The 14,963-nt window shown below is 44.7% G+C and overlaps 1 long non-coding RNA gene across 2 annotated transcripts in view; it reads left to right on the top strand.

Moving 5' to 3' along the window:
• Positions 1-7,738, top strand: part of LOC138415738 (uncharacterized) — a 182,891-nt gene extending 175,153 nt beyond the window's left edge. For both annotated transcript variants that reach the window (XR_011247380.1, XR_011247381.1), the window contains 2 exons: positions 5,832-6,091; positions 7,592-7,738. This is a non-coding gene — a long non-coding RNA (uncharacterized lncRNA). The remainder of the gene's footprint in view (positions 1-5,831; positions 6,092-7,591) is intronic.
• Positions 7,739-14,963: the final 7,225 nt, after the last annotated feature.

The following is a 14,963-nucleotide window of genomic DNA, read 5'->3' as shown; positions in this document are numbered from 1 at the left end:
AGAAGGGAGGTGGGAAATCCTGCTTTGTAGCCAAGTTGGATAAAAGTGTGGGTAACCTGCGGGCCCACTACTTGTGATGAGTGTCTAAAGTGGTGGTGGGGGCCAGTTCTGTAGAACTAAGCTCTTCATCTGTGGTCCTGTGGCTAACTTCAGGTAGTTAGTGTCAGAATTGACTTGGGTTATAGGATACTTAGTGTCTGCAGAGGATAGGCTTTGAGGTGGCTGAGTCTCAGAATTTGGGGCAGATCCACCTGGGTCAAGGGAATCTAAGGAGACAGGGAGGATGGCCACATCAGGGGGACTAATTCCTAGGCGAGGGCATACTCTCCTGTTCTTTGTGTGAGAAGTATGGCCCTTCTTAGGGCTCTGAGCTGGTCTGAGCATGACACTTGGTTTAGGAGGACAGAAAACACATTTTGTATGACTCCACCCAGGCCAAGTGACAGTATGAAGGAGTGTGTGACCACGGGCTCTGGACAGTGTGCTTCACAGTCAAGAACTGCCTGGCAAAGGAAGATTTCTAGGAAGCGATGACGTAATTGCACAGAAGCAGTGATGAGAACATGTAGCTCAGATTGGGACTTGAACCCACAGTGGCACTAGTGGTAGAGTCTGTCTGCCAATTCAGGAGACTTAAGAGCCCTGGGTTCAATCCCTAGGGCAGGAAGATACCCTGGAGAAGGGAATGGAAGCCCTCTCTGGTATTCTTGCCTGGAAAATCCCATGGACAGAGGAGCCTGGCGGGCTACAGTCTATAGGGTCACAAAGAGTCAGACACGACTAAAGAGACTTAGCACACACAATACACATGCACGCATGCATGCACACGTGCATGCACATCTAGTCTCAGGACTTAATGAAGCTCAGTTTCTTGATGTCTCATCACAGGAAGAATACAGTGAGAGACAAAGTGATAGGTAAGAAGTGGGTTTATTTAGAGAGAAACACACTCCACAGAGTGTCAGTTCAGTTCAGCTCAGTTCAGTTGCTCAGTCGTGTTCTCTTTGCAACCCCAGGAATCGCAGCACGCCAGGCCTCCCTGTCCATCACCAACTCCTGGAGTTCACTCAAACTCATGTCCATCGAGTCAGTGATGCCATCCAGCCATCTCATCCTTTGTCATCCCCTTCTCCTCCTGTCCTCAATCCCTCCCAGCATCAGGGTCTTTTCCAATGAATCAACTCTTCACATGAGGTGGCCAAAGTATTGGAGTTTCAGCTTTAACTTTGGTCCTTCCAATGAACACCCAGGACTAATCTCCTTTAGGGTGGACTTGTTGGATCTCCAAGGGACTCTCAAGACTCTTCTCCAACACCACAGTTCAAAAGCATCAATTCTTCAGCGCTGAGCTTTCTTCACAGTCCAACTCTCACATCCATACATGACCATTGGAAAAACCATAGCCTTGACTTGATGGACCTTTGTTGGCAAAGTAATGTCTCTGCTTTTGAATATATTATCTAGGTTGGTCATAACTTTCCTTCCAAGGAGTAAGCGTCTTTTAATTTCATGGCTGCAGTCACCATCTGCAGTGACTTTGGAGCCCCCCCAAATAAAGTCTGACACTGTTTCCACTGTTTCCCCATCTATTTCCCATGAAGTGATGGGACTGGATGCCATGATCTTAGTTTCTGAATGTTGAGATTTAAGCCAGCTTTTTCACTCTTCTCTTTCACTTTCATCAAGAGGCTTTTTAGTTCCTCTTCACTTTCTGCCATAAGGATGGTGTCATCTGCATATCTGAGGTTATTGATATTTCTCCTGGCAATCTTGATCCCAGCTTGTGCTTCTTCCAGTCCAGCGTTTCTCATGATGTACTCTGCATAGAAGTTAAATAAGCAGGGTGACAATATACAGCCTTGATGTACTCCTTTTCCTATTTGGAACCAGTCTGTTGTTCCATGTCCAGTTCTAACTGTTGCTTCCTGACCTGCATATAGGTTTTTCAAGAGGCACGTCAGATGGTCTGGTATTCCCATCTCTTTCAGAATTTTCCACAGTTTATTGTGATCCACATAGTCAAAGGCTTTGGCATAGTCAATAAAGCAGACATAGATGTTTTTCTGGAACTCTCTTGCTTTTTCCATGATCCAGTGGATGTTGGCTCATTTGATCTCTGGTTCCTCTACCTTTTTTAAAACCAGCTTGAGCACCTGGAAGTTCATGGTTCACGTATTGCTGAAGCCTGGCTTGGAGAATTTTGAGCATTACTTTACTAGCTTGTGAGATGAGTGCAGTTGTGTGGTAGTTTGAGCATTCTTTGGTGTTGCCTTTCTTTGGGATTGTAATGAAAACTGACCTTTTCCAGTCCTGTGGCCACTGCTGAGTTTTCCAAATTTGCTGGCATATTGAGTGCAGCACTTTCACAGCATCATTTTTCAGGATTTGAAATAGCTCAACTGGAATTCCATCACCTCCACTACCTTTGTTCATAGTGATGCTTTCTAAAGCCCACTTGACTTCACATTCCAGGATGTCTGGCTCTAGGTGAGTGATCACACCATTGTGATTATCTGGGTCGTGAAGATGTTTTTTGTACAGTTCTTCTGTGTATTCTTGCCACCTCTTCTTAATATCTTCTGCTTCTGTTAGGTCCATACTATTTCTGTCCTTTATCGAGCCCGTCTTTGTATGAAATCCTTGATATCTCTAATTTCCTTGAAGAGATCTCTAGTCTTTCCCATTCTGTTGTTTTCCTCTATTTCATTACATTGATCACTGAGGAAGGCTTTCTTATCTCTCCTTGCTGTTTTTTGGAACTCTGCATTCAGATGCTTATATCTTTCCTTTTCTCCTTTGCTTTTCACTTCTCTTCTTTTCACAGCTATTTGTAAGGCCTCCCCAGACAGCCATTTTGCTTTTTTGCATTTCTTTTCCATGGGGATGGTCTTGATCCCTGTCTCCTGTACCATGTCATGAACCTCAGTCCATAGTTCATCAGGCACTCTATCAGATCTAGTCTCATAAGGGATTTGATTTCGGTCATACCTGAATGGTCTAGAGGTTTTCCCTACTTTCTTCAATTTAAGTCTGAATTTGGCAATAAAGTGTTCATGATCTTAGCCACAGTCAGCTCCCAGTCTTGTTTTTGCTGACTGTATAGAGCTTCTCCATCTTTGCCTGCAAAGAATATAATCAATCTGATTTTGGTATTGACTGTCTGGTGATGTCCATGTGTAGAGTCTTCTCTTGTGTTGTTGAAAGATGGTGTTTGCTATGACCAGTGCATTTTCTTGGCAAACTCTATTAGCCTTTGCCCTGCTTCATTCTGTACTCCAGAGTCAAATTTGCCTGTTACTCCAGGTGTTTTCTTGACTTCCTACTTTTGCATTCCAGTCCCCTATAATGAAAAGGACATCTTTTTTGGGTGTTAGTTCTAAAAGGTCTTGTAGGTCTTCATAGAACCATTCAACTTCAGCTTCTTCAGCATTACTGGTTGAGGCATAGGCTTGGATTACCATGATATTAAATGGTTTGCCTTGGAAATGAACAGAGATCATCCTGTCATTTTTGAGACTGTATCCAAGTATTGCATTTTGGACTCTTTTTTGACCATGATGGCTACTCCATTTCTTCTAAGGGATTCCTGCCCACAGTAGTAGATATAATGGTCATCTGAGTTAAATTAACCCATTCCGGTCCATTTTAGTTCACTGATTCCTAGAATGTTGACATTCACTTTTGCCATCTCCTGTTAGACCACTTCCAATTTGCCTTTATTCATGGACCTAACATTCCAGGTTCCTATGCAATATTGCTCTTTACAGCATTGGACCTTACTTCTATCACCAGTCACATCCACATCTGGGTATTATTTTTGCTTTGGCTCCACCCCTTCATTCTTTCTGGAGTTATTTCTCCACTGGTCTCCAGTAGCATATTGGGCACTTACCGACCTGGGGAGTTCCTCTTTCAGTATCCTGTCATTTTGCCTTTTCATACTGTTCATAAAGGGGTTCTCAAGGCAAGAATACTGAAGTGGTTTGCCATTCTCTTCTCCAGTGGACCACATTGTGTCAGACCTCTCCATCATGACCCGCCCATCTTGGGTGGCCCCACAGGGCATGACTTAGTTTCATTGACTTAGACAAGACTGTGGTCTGTGTGATCAGATTGACTAGTTTTCTGTGATTATGGTTTCAGTGTGCCTGCCCTCTGATGCCCTCTTGCAACACCTACTGTCTTACTTGGGTTTCTCTTACCTTGGACATGGAGTATCTCTTCACAGCTGCTCCAGCAAAGCACAGCCGCTGCTCCTTACCTTGGACGAGGGGTATCTCCTCATGGCCGCCCCTCCTGAACTTGAACGTGGAGTAGTTCCTCTCAGCCCTCCTGTGCCTGCGCAGCCACCGCTCCTTGGACATGGGGTTGCTTCTCTTGGCTGCCACCCCGACCTTGGATGTGGGGTAGCTCATCTCAGCCGCCACCCCTGGCCTCAGGCATGGGGTAGCTCCTCTCTGTCGCTGCCCCTGACTGTGGGCAAGGGGTAGCTCCTCTCGGCCAGAGCAGCACCAGGGTATGGGGCTGCTCAGTTTTTATAGGGGTGGATAATTTCACAGGTTAATGAGTGAGAGGAGTATTCCTGCTATTGGGGAAAGAGGTGGGGATTTTCTGGAATTGGGCCACTGCCCGCTTGTTGACCTTCATGGTCGGCCTTGGAACTGTCATGGTGCCTGTGGTTGTGTCATTTACCTTGCTGTTGTGTTACAATGAGTGTGCACTGAGGCTCAAGGTCTAGTGGAAGTCTCCTCCTCCACTTATCTTGGCCTGTTTGTTTCTAATCAGTTTATGTTGTGCCCAGGGGCTAGGTCATTCTTTTAAAGGTTAGGTCTACCTCTTTCCCTCCTGTGTCGTTGGGACTTGAAGAGTCCTTTCAAGGAAGAATGGGGTGTAGGTTGCTAGAAAGGTGAGGGGAAGGCGTTTCCAGAGTGAAGCAACTGTGCAACAGCTGGAGCAGAGGTGTCGCGGTAAGGAGTATGTAGGTCCTAAGGCGCCATGGCGGGAGGGTGAGCGTAACTCCTAGGTATGAGTTTATGCTGTGCATCCGCAACCGTTCGAGATTCCTGTCTACAGAGAGTGTGCCTTCTACTGGAGGAGAATTGAACAAGGCAGGAACAGGAACAAGATACAGAATATGATGAACACCATGAGGGCAATGCTTGGGATGCTGTGAACACTGTGTTTTCACAGAGTTCTCTTATCCACTGTTTCATCCATAGCACAACTCTGATGCAGGCAGGGGAGATATGATCGTCCGCGTTGTATAGATCCGGGACTCTGAAATTCGAGGCAACACACCAAAGGGCACAAGCCCTCAGCTCTTTCCCCTCCCGCGTGTTCTCCCTGCTGCGGTGTTGGGCAATTGAAGATGCTCAGTGAAGGCAGACTACCCAACAAGCCTCCTCTTCCAGCATGTAATCTGCCAGAGGGCAGGCCCTGGAGCCCTCTCCTCCGCCCTGGCATCCATTCAGTTTCCTGGTGATACGGCCACCGAAAGTCATCCATCAGCATTTTGTCACATTGAGCCCAGAGAAAGCTTCCATTTCACAAATGCACGATGACATTGTAAGCAGTTGAGTAAATTGGCCTGGTTTCCTTGCAGAAAAATAAGCATATTCTGAAATGATAGAGGCTCCCCGTCAGTAAGAGGAATTATCTTACATCTCCGTGGTTGGTGCTGTTGCCGCAGCTCATTTGCCTGACCCAAAGCACAGCAGTTTCTTTTTCACAAGCCATTCCAGTTGGAAAGTAAACAGGGGTGTTGGGGGTCACCTTTCTGTGGGGCTCTGCTCCAGATTGGGATGTCAGTTATGCCTGTGGCTTCCCCACAGAGTGAGATGAGAAGCAGATGAAAACTGGGATGAGCTGCAGTTGTGCTGTTTGGAGCAAGGAGCAGCAGACGTGGTAAAGCGTGGACTGAGTATTGTTTCAGTCTAGCATCCCAGCCACCTCCAGTGAAGACAGCAGGAGAGGGAGCCATGCTACCACCAGAAGGCATTGGAGCCACCGGATTGGCCCAAGGGATCCGTAAGCCTCTTTGGACCCATGACTGCAAGAACATGATGAAGAGATCCAAATCTCAGTTTACCCAGTAAGAAAGTATGCACGGTGCTAATTGAGTTGTGTGTGTGTGTGTGTGTGTTTTTTTTCAAATCCATCATGCCTCCACACTGTCTTTTGAGGAAGCTTACAATTGAATAAAACCCAAAATCCATTCAGGGCTTTCCTAGTGGCTCAGACGGTAAATAATCTACCTGCAATGGGGGAGACCAGGTTCGATCCCTGGGTTGAGAGGATCACCTGGAGAAGAGCATGGCAACCCACTCCGGTATTCTTGCCTGGAGAATTCCATGGACAGAGGAGTTGGTGGGCTGCGGTCCATGGGATCACAAAGACACGGACACTGCTGAGTGACTCACATGACACAAAATCCATTCTGGGCAAAGTGTAGAGAATCCAGAGTTATTAAGGGGACTCAGGGCACTTGTTCAAGGAGTGCTGTGTCCCTTGGGAGAGACAGCTGTGCAGAAACTAAGACTGGAATGTGTCCCCTGCACAGGTGTGATGGTTGTGATGTAGGCCAGTACTCTGCAGACAGATGGCATAAACAGGAGCACCTGGCAAAGACTTCACCAGAAAGTTTACGTTTAAACATGTACCGAAGGCTGAGCGGAAGTTTACTGTGCAGAGCAAGGGATCTTGAGTTCTGGGGAATCAAGCTTCATGGGCCAGTCACTCTCCAAACCTCAGTTTTCTCATCTGAAAAAAAGGTTAGCCAGACCACTTCTGGGGCTTGTGTGCACCAGTGGCTTTTTTTTTTTTTTTACTGCGCTAGGTGTTTGTTGAGGCCCGAGCTTTCTCTAGTTGTGGTGTGTGGCCTTAGTTGTCCCTTGGCACGTGGGATCTTAGTTCCCCAACCAGGGGTCAAACCCACGTCCCCTTGCATTGGGAGGTGGATTCTTAGCCACTGGACCAACAGGGAAGTCCCATCAGTGGCTATTTTCACCCTTATCCAGTAGAGCCCTTGCATATGCCTTCAACCATTACCGGCTTCTCTGAAGCAGCCACGACACCCAGGTTTGCTTCCACATAAGTTTGTGGTGTGTTCAGGCCAGAACAGAGAGGTTATCAAGGAGAGGAGAGTGCAATGGCACACGAGCTGAGATTGTGTGTGTTTTTTTTTTTAATTGAAAGATTTATGAGTGCTAAGTCATCTTCTGTATATAAACATGTATCATTTATTGAAATTTCATTATAGGACTTATGATGCCTAGTATTGTCCAGCTTAGGGTCTTAGTCAGAAAGCAGTGGGAGGCACTGATGTAGACACTATGAGGTAAATGAATGAGTAACATTGTGTTGTCAGACCCAGAGAAAGAGATGCTATATATATTTGTATCTTGTTTCTTATGAAATCTACTCATAAGAGATGTTATTTCCTTAAGTAGGTAAACACATTATCCCCTGACAGGCTCTTTTTTTCTTGTTGGGAGTAGGCTGTTCACTTTGGAGAGCTCTTCTTGGAAGAAAACTCTAAAGGACAGGATTTGAGATCATTTCAATATGTTAATTCATTGTTTCCTTTCCGCAGTGCCTCCTGAGAAGACAAACTGAAGCTCGCCTTGCCACTTTGTATGCACCAGACCTCCACACCCGAGGCTTATCACAAGCAATTATCTTACCCAAATAAAAAATGAAAATGGAAAAGTTAAATAAATAACAGGACATCTTGATGGAATCGCAGTAATGCTCATCTTGGTTAACATTAGCCCTGACTTTTGGACAGCGAGATTTGTTAATGCGCTTGTCCTTTGTTTAGGCATCTATCTCTGTAAATCTCATGACTTTCCAAAATGATGGATGGCAGCCCTCTCTGCTCTCCCCTAAAAATACATTCTCCAGGAAACTGGGAGAGGCAAAATATGGGCACTGTCGCCCTGACCTAAGCATCACTCAGATCAGGCAAAACTCTCAAAACTAAATTCACCTAAAATGGTTGCGGTTTTCTCCACCCAAGTTGCAGCCTTCCCTTGTTCCTGATTTTCCTGCTCTGCATACCTGCACGAGTCAGGCCTCATAGAACTTGAACTGGAAACTGTAACTTGGCAGAGCAGCCAAGATAGACCAGTTTGGGCTCTGGGAGCAAACTAAAACTCAGGAACTTAACACAGCAGAAGTTTTTAGTGCTTTTTCGTGCAAAGTCCCCTGTAGATACTACTGATTTTCCACAACAGCTGCCCTCCAGAGCTCCAGCCTGGCTTTGCAGACTGCTTGGACCTTTCAGCTCCTCCATCCCAGTGTGCACTTCCACCTTAGGCGCGGCAGGGTTAGGGCAACCTGGAGAGCCAGACACTGACCGTTCCATACTTTGGCAAGGAAGTGAAGGAGGCCGTTTCCAGTCACATTTCATTGGTCAGAACTCTTCCGTGATCAGCCCAACCATAAGAGGGCAGGAAAGTGCACCGGAAGTAAATGAGCCATTCACTCTGCTGCACGTGAAAGAAAACTTTTGGACCACTGACAGTTGTTTCTATACTTGCCCCAAGTGTTGGTTGCTTAACCCAGATATAGCTATCTGTGGGTTCCAACAGACTTTTGAAGTCACCCATTAAAAAAATATATATATGTTATATATGGGTATTATATATATTATATACATATATAATTTTAAACAGACTTTATTTTTTTTAAGAGCACTTTTAGGTTCACAGCAAAGTTTAGCAGAAAGCACAGAGATTTCCCATATACACCCTGCCTCCCCACAGCCTCCCCTACTATAAGCATCTCCCACCAGAGCGGTACACTGGTTATAGCTGATGAGCCCCTGGGGACTCATCACTGTCACCCAAAGTCTACAGTTAGGGTTCACTCTTTGTGCTGTACATTCTGTGGGATTTGACAAATACATAATGATGTATATCCGTCCTTATGGTGTCATCCAGAACAGTCTCACTGCCTTGAAAATCCTCTGTGTTCTGCCCATTCACTCCATCCCCCTTACCCTTGGCAACCGCAGATATTTTTACTGTCTCTGTAGTTTTACTTTTTTTCAGAACGTCGTCTAGTTGGAATCGTATAGTATGCAGCCTTTTCAGATTGGCTTCATTCATTTAGTAATATTTAAGTTTCCTTGAAGTCTTTCCGGGCTTGATTAGCTTATTTCTTTTTAGTGCTGAATAATATTCCATTGTCTAGATGTACCACCGCTATTTATCCATTCACCTACTGAAGCACATCTTGGTTGCTTCCAAGTTTTGCAGTTATGAATAAAGCTGTATTAAATATCTGTGTAGGTTTTGGTGTGGACCTAAACTTTCAGCTACTTTGAGTAAATAAAAAGGAGGATGATTGTGGGGTCATATGGTAAGAGTGTGTTTAATTTTGTTAGAAACTACCAAGCTGTCTTCTGAAGTGGCTGTACCGTTGGCATTCCCACTAGCAATGACTGAGCATTCCTATTGCATTTGGTGTTCTTGGTGTTTTAGATTGTGGCCGTTCTGATTTCTCAGTTGTTTTAATTTAAAATTCCCTAATGATATAATGTTGAACATATTGCCTTATGTTTACCTGTCATCTATATATCTTCTTTGGTGAGGTGTCTGTTTAGTCTCTTGCCCATTCAGTTTTTAGCCAAGTTGTTTTCTTATTTTTGAATTTTAAAAGTTCTTTGTGCATTCTTTAGAGCAGTTCTTTAGCAGAATGTCGTTTGTATATATTTTCTCCTAATCTGTAACTTGTTTTAATAGATTTTTTAAATGAAGTCTCAATTGCCATATGAAACTCAAAATTCCCAGCAATGCCTTTGAAGAGTCTTGAAAGTAGAGGGACTTACATTTTTCATAGTCACTTCTAGCTATGATTCCTGTAGCCAGAGAATTTTTGACCCCTAGTCTTGTGTAGATATGAACATGAGATGTGGTCTCTGTTTTCTTATAATTGCTTTCATCTTCATTGCCCCTGCCTCCATCCTCCTTCCCAGCACCATGGAGCTACTGAAGGTTTGGGGCAGAGGAGGGAAATTATAGCTACACATGGGTCTGTGTAACAGTTTAAAGTGTGATATTGTTATAGCCATTCTTCAAAGTTTCTCAGCCATAACCAGCATCTGGAATATTTCAGTGGTCACCCTTTCCTTTCCCTGCATGTTGCAATTTTTCCCACCACTTCTAAGATCTCTCCCCTTGACTTCTTATTTATATCCCCTGCATCTACTCCAGGCTCTGAACCTCTTGTCTTCCCCAGTTTCTGATTGTAGGTACAAATTTATTTCTTCTTATTTCCTGACACAGAGATATTTATTCAATCCTTTTTTGTTTTGTATTTCCTTCTAGAACATACTTTAGAGTCTGTCTTTTCATACCCAAATAATCCATTAGGCATTTCATGCAAACATAATATATTTTTTCTCTTTTAGAATTTCTAGTCCTGACTTTAAAATATCACCTCACTCACTTTTGTAGGATACTCTTCCCAAGTGGGATATGGGGACAGGGTTTTTAAAAAGTGTGGAAATAACCAGCTTCACTGCACATCCAGCTTCAGAGAGAGGAGGTGGTATGTTATCCCTGATAAGTCACTCACACACACATCTGTGCATAGAAGAAGTCTCATCCTAAAAGCAGGTCTTTAACTTTTTTAGGGACAGTCTACCCATAAAGTCCTCTGAAGGGCTGCCATAAAGAAAAAAATGGAAAAGGTTGCTATTTGAAAGTGCCCCTGACAAAACAGATCAGGGGCACATTCCACTCATGCCTGTCCTTTTCCCCTGCAGCAATGAATGTTCTTGCACTGGGCGATGTTGACAAGAGCACCCAGTGGTCCAGCTCTTAGGAAATGTGACTCAGTATATCTATCTATTGAGAACCGTCACAATCCATCCCATTTATACACTTTGGAACTCTGTGGAAATCTGAGATTGCTTGTTTATTTCATGATTCCTATTTCTTATTAATGTTTACCAACATTTGCTTGATTGCTAACTGTGAACAGTAATATTTCCCCCTTTTCCCCTTTTAGCAAGTCATGATGCTGTGCAGGGTACTGGCGAGTGGGGTTACTCCTAAGTGCATTTAGAAATTCAAGGAGGTGCTATTTTGGATTTGGCATAAACTCATTCCACTTAACTCTCTCCAAATGAAATCAACAATTTCCTTCTCTGGTACCAAAACTTGTATCTCTTGAACTGTTTTTCCCCCTTCTAACCCTGTCCCTGGTTCCCTCACCCTCATACCACTATTGGGGAATGCTTAGGAAAGCTGGCTATGGTTTTCTTTTTTTTTCATCACTGTGGCCAAAATAGGATACAAAACTCCACGTCTTCAGTCTTCTCCCAACTTTGTCTCTCTCAGAACTTCGAGCCGGCACCTAACATTATATGTCCTCATTGTTTGTGACATTATGCAAGACAATTGGGAGAGGACAAGAATAGTTGACACCTTATAGCTAAAAGGTTGAAAATGTAATGCAGAGTTCATTGGATATTTTCACTCTGGGGGTAAATATGTTGTCTTTAGCCAGGTTTGAGTTGGAATTTTAAGAAAGGAGTATTTACGGTTTTCATCTTTGTTTTCCTTGCCCTGTCCTGGACAAAATATGGAGAAATATCTGTATTTATTTCCTTTTAATTTCTAACCTCTTAATAAGAAGTGGAAAGAAATTAACCAATAATAACAAGAATAAATTACTGAGGAGTCCACTATGTAATGATTATGGTGTTAGGTGCTTGGTGCTAACTCTCAAGAGGGCTGTTGGATTTATGTTGAGGGAGCAGGTTTGCTGCTCCAAAGAGTGTGGCTGCTGCAGAGAGCAGGTGAAACCGTGTCAGTGGATAGAACTTACAGAAAGACAGATATTAAGACTCTAAAGAAATTACTAAGGTGTTAGCCCTATCCGATAACTAATTGGCCACCCTGAAGGAAAGTGACTTCTGCGCTGAAAATTTAGAGGTTTGTCCTAAGGATTGCCAACAAACAAAGCCAGACATTATTACCACCTGAAAACATGTCAATTTTTTTTTATATTTCTTTGAATAGGAAAAATAACCAGTGTAATGTTTAAAGGTATTGATTGTCTCATTGTCCACAGGAAGCCGTGTGTAAGAATGTGCTGTGGGAACATCCCAAGCACGAAAGCCATTGCCTCTAGAAAGTGTCAGGTCAGGAGGATAACCCTGAGATAGAGGAGGTCCCTCACATTGCCTTCAATATCTCCTTTTCAGATTCAGTGGAGGTCAAGCTTAATCCAAGTGGGATGGGACTTACCTCCTCTCTAAGAATGGGGACACTCTTCTTAGAGAAGGTAAGTGTTTTGTGATGGGCTGGACATGGAAGAGAGCACCGGGCTTGGGTCGATGGGGAGGAAGAGACACTTGGATCCATCCTAAGAGGAGGCCTAAGAGTGGAAGTGAGTGGCTGACGTCAGCACTCACTTAGACCCAGCCAGAGGGATGCTCTCTTGGGGTCCTCCTCTGTCTCCCTTCTGCCTGTGCTGTATGGGTGCTGAGGGGTCGTGGGACCAGGACATGCGTCCACCCTCAGCTCGTGCCTCCCCACCTCTACCTCCTGCCTGGAATTCCTTGGCCTTTCTCCTGGGTCAGTGCTCCAGAGCACAGAATACAAAGGGCTTGCAGGGTGAGGGTGTGTTGGCCCATAGGGGCTAGGGAACTGTGGCTCGCAGAAGGCATATTTGGGACTTGAGGATGTGGACTGGAGCACCTGTGTATATGAGAGGCTTATGCTCTGCGGGACAGGATGACAAGAGAAGAGACAGTGGGTCAAAATCCTGGGATGGGCTTTCTTTGCATCTCCTCATCCCAGGCAGAACCCTAAGGAGTCTGAGAAGTCTCAGTGTGAAAGTGGCCTTCCAGCTTGAGGGTGTATGTGTAAGGTATGAGTATAGAAAATAATACATTTTTTAAACAATCTGCTCATGTGGTACTTATATTAGATACTTCCTCTGTGGCTTCCATTCTTATTCCTGTCTTTTTTAAAAAAGTTATTTTATTTATGTATTTGTTTCTGGCTGTGCTAGGTCTTCGTTGCTGCATGTGGGCTTTCCTTCGTTGCGGGGAGCAGGGGCTACTCTCTAGTTGCAGTCAGAGGCTTCTCATTGTGCTGGCTTCTCCTGTTGCAGTGCATAGGCCCTAGAGTTTGTGACTCAGTAGCTGCGCCTTGCGGGCTCTAGAATGAGGGCTCAGTAGGGGTGCACGGGCTTAGTTGCTCTGCAGCATGTAGGATCTTCAGGGACTAGGGATCGAACCCACGCCCCTTGCATTGGCAGGCAGATTCTTAATCACTGGACCACCAGGTAAGTCCCATATACCTGTTTTGGGTGTGCAAATGTTCCCTCTCCTCCTTGAGATCATTGTGAAGGATTTTCCTTCCAAAGTTCCTGGGGCAGAAGACAAAGGCAGTAGAGGACAGAAGCATCTGGTCTCCTCTTCCTAATGACCTATCAGATTCATTCTGGGCAAAATGGAATAAAAGTCCTCACAAGTGAGGCCCATCTCAGTGAATTCTTCTCTCTGTGTGTTTGGGTTATCACAAGGCACCCATCCTCATTTTGCGGTATGCCTAGGAGAGGGGTGCTGCTCACGTTCCCAAATTCCTTTAACCCTCTCTGATAAGAGGGAGAACTTGGAAGAAGGATAAATTGCAAGAGAGATCCAGCCCCTGCCTTCACACACAGTTTGAGGCTCTTCCTTCTCTGCCTTTCTCTACACTCGAGAGGCTCCATGGAGGCTTTGCTTCCACCTGTTTGCATCAGCTACAAAAGGGGGCTTGCAAAGAGAGTTGCCATGGCACATCTTTGCAGATAACAGGAGTTGGCAGATGTTTTTTAATTAAAGAAATTCAGGTTATGAAAAAGATGTCATGGGTAGAGAGAGTGGGAACGTGCCAGCCACCAACCCCAATGCGCAGCATCTGCTTCTGGATTCTGTGAAATGCCACTGTCAGGAGAGGGAGGGAGGGGGGAGCAGATGTAGGGAGCAGGATGCTGCCAGCGCTTGGTTCCCTACCATGTGGGGTCCAGGGCCAATGCTCGAAGGATCTACGTCCGTGGTGAACACAGAACAACGGTGCAGTGGAGGGTTTTATTCCTTCTTGGACAGATCATGCACTGGAGCTTTGTAGGACTTTGAGTCTTCTTGACCCTCTCTTCTTTGGGGGCCAACGACAGCAAGGAAATGATGTGCCAAGGACAGAGAAGTAAGTATTTTCAAACCCTTCGCTTTCATGTAGCTCCCTCTGATTGCTTTTGCCAGCAAGCCATCTTGTAGGCCTTCAGAAAGGAACTTTGAAGTCTTCTAGTTTCATCCTTCATTGCCATTAAGGGAATGGAAGCCCACGAGGGGAACTGATTTGTTCAAGGTCTCCCAGTGAAATCAGTCACAGAGCTGGGTCTAGAACCAGGTCTCCTGACTCACGGCCACCACCCTGCCCACAAGAACTGCCTCCTTCCGAAGCTTTTACAGCTTATGTGGGTTGTGCAGGCTAACATTTGGTTGAATGCTTTTCTTTGCCAACCATCCTGTGTCAGTGTCTTTTAATAAACCCTACAAAAGTGTGAGTGTGTCTACAAGAGTCACACAAGTGAGATACTTACAGAAGCCTGTGGATAAAGTAAATGTGTAACAGACCAGGTGAAAAACAATGGGGGTGACAGAGCCTGAGGCATGGTAGAAGATGCAAACCCCTCATAAAGGCGTCTAAATAATAAAGATTTTGAACACTGTCCTGGCCAAACAGAATATTTTCAGGACACAGTTGTGTTGCTAGGCTGTAACCCCTGCCAAAGAGCCTTAGATTTCAATAGTAGCCGGGCATATGGGCCAGCATTGCCTGGTAGGGATATAATGCAACCTCTTCCAGATATAATTTTAATTTTTCTAGTAGCCATATTAACAGTAAAAAGTTGGTAAAATTATTTTTTGTAATATGTCTTAATTAACCACATATATCCAA

This window comes from Ovis canadensis, chromosome 12 (assembly GCF_042477335.2).
Source record: "Ovis canadensis isolate MfBH-ARS-UI-01 breed Bighorn chromosome 12, ARS-UI_OviCan_v2, whole genome shotgun sequence".
In the NCBI taxonomy this organism is placed as follows: domain Eukaryota; kingdom Metazoa; phylum Chordata; class Mammalia; order Artiodactyla; family Bovidae; genus Ovis; species Ovis canadensis.
This window is presented reverse-complemented; position numbering and strand designations above follow the sequence as displayed.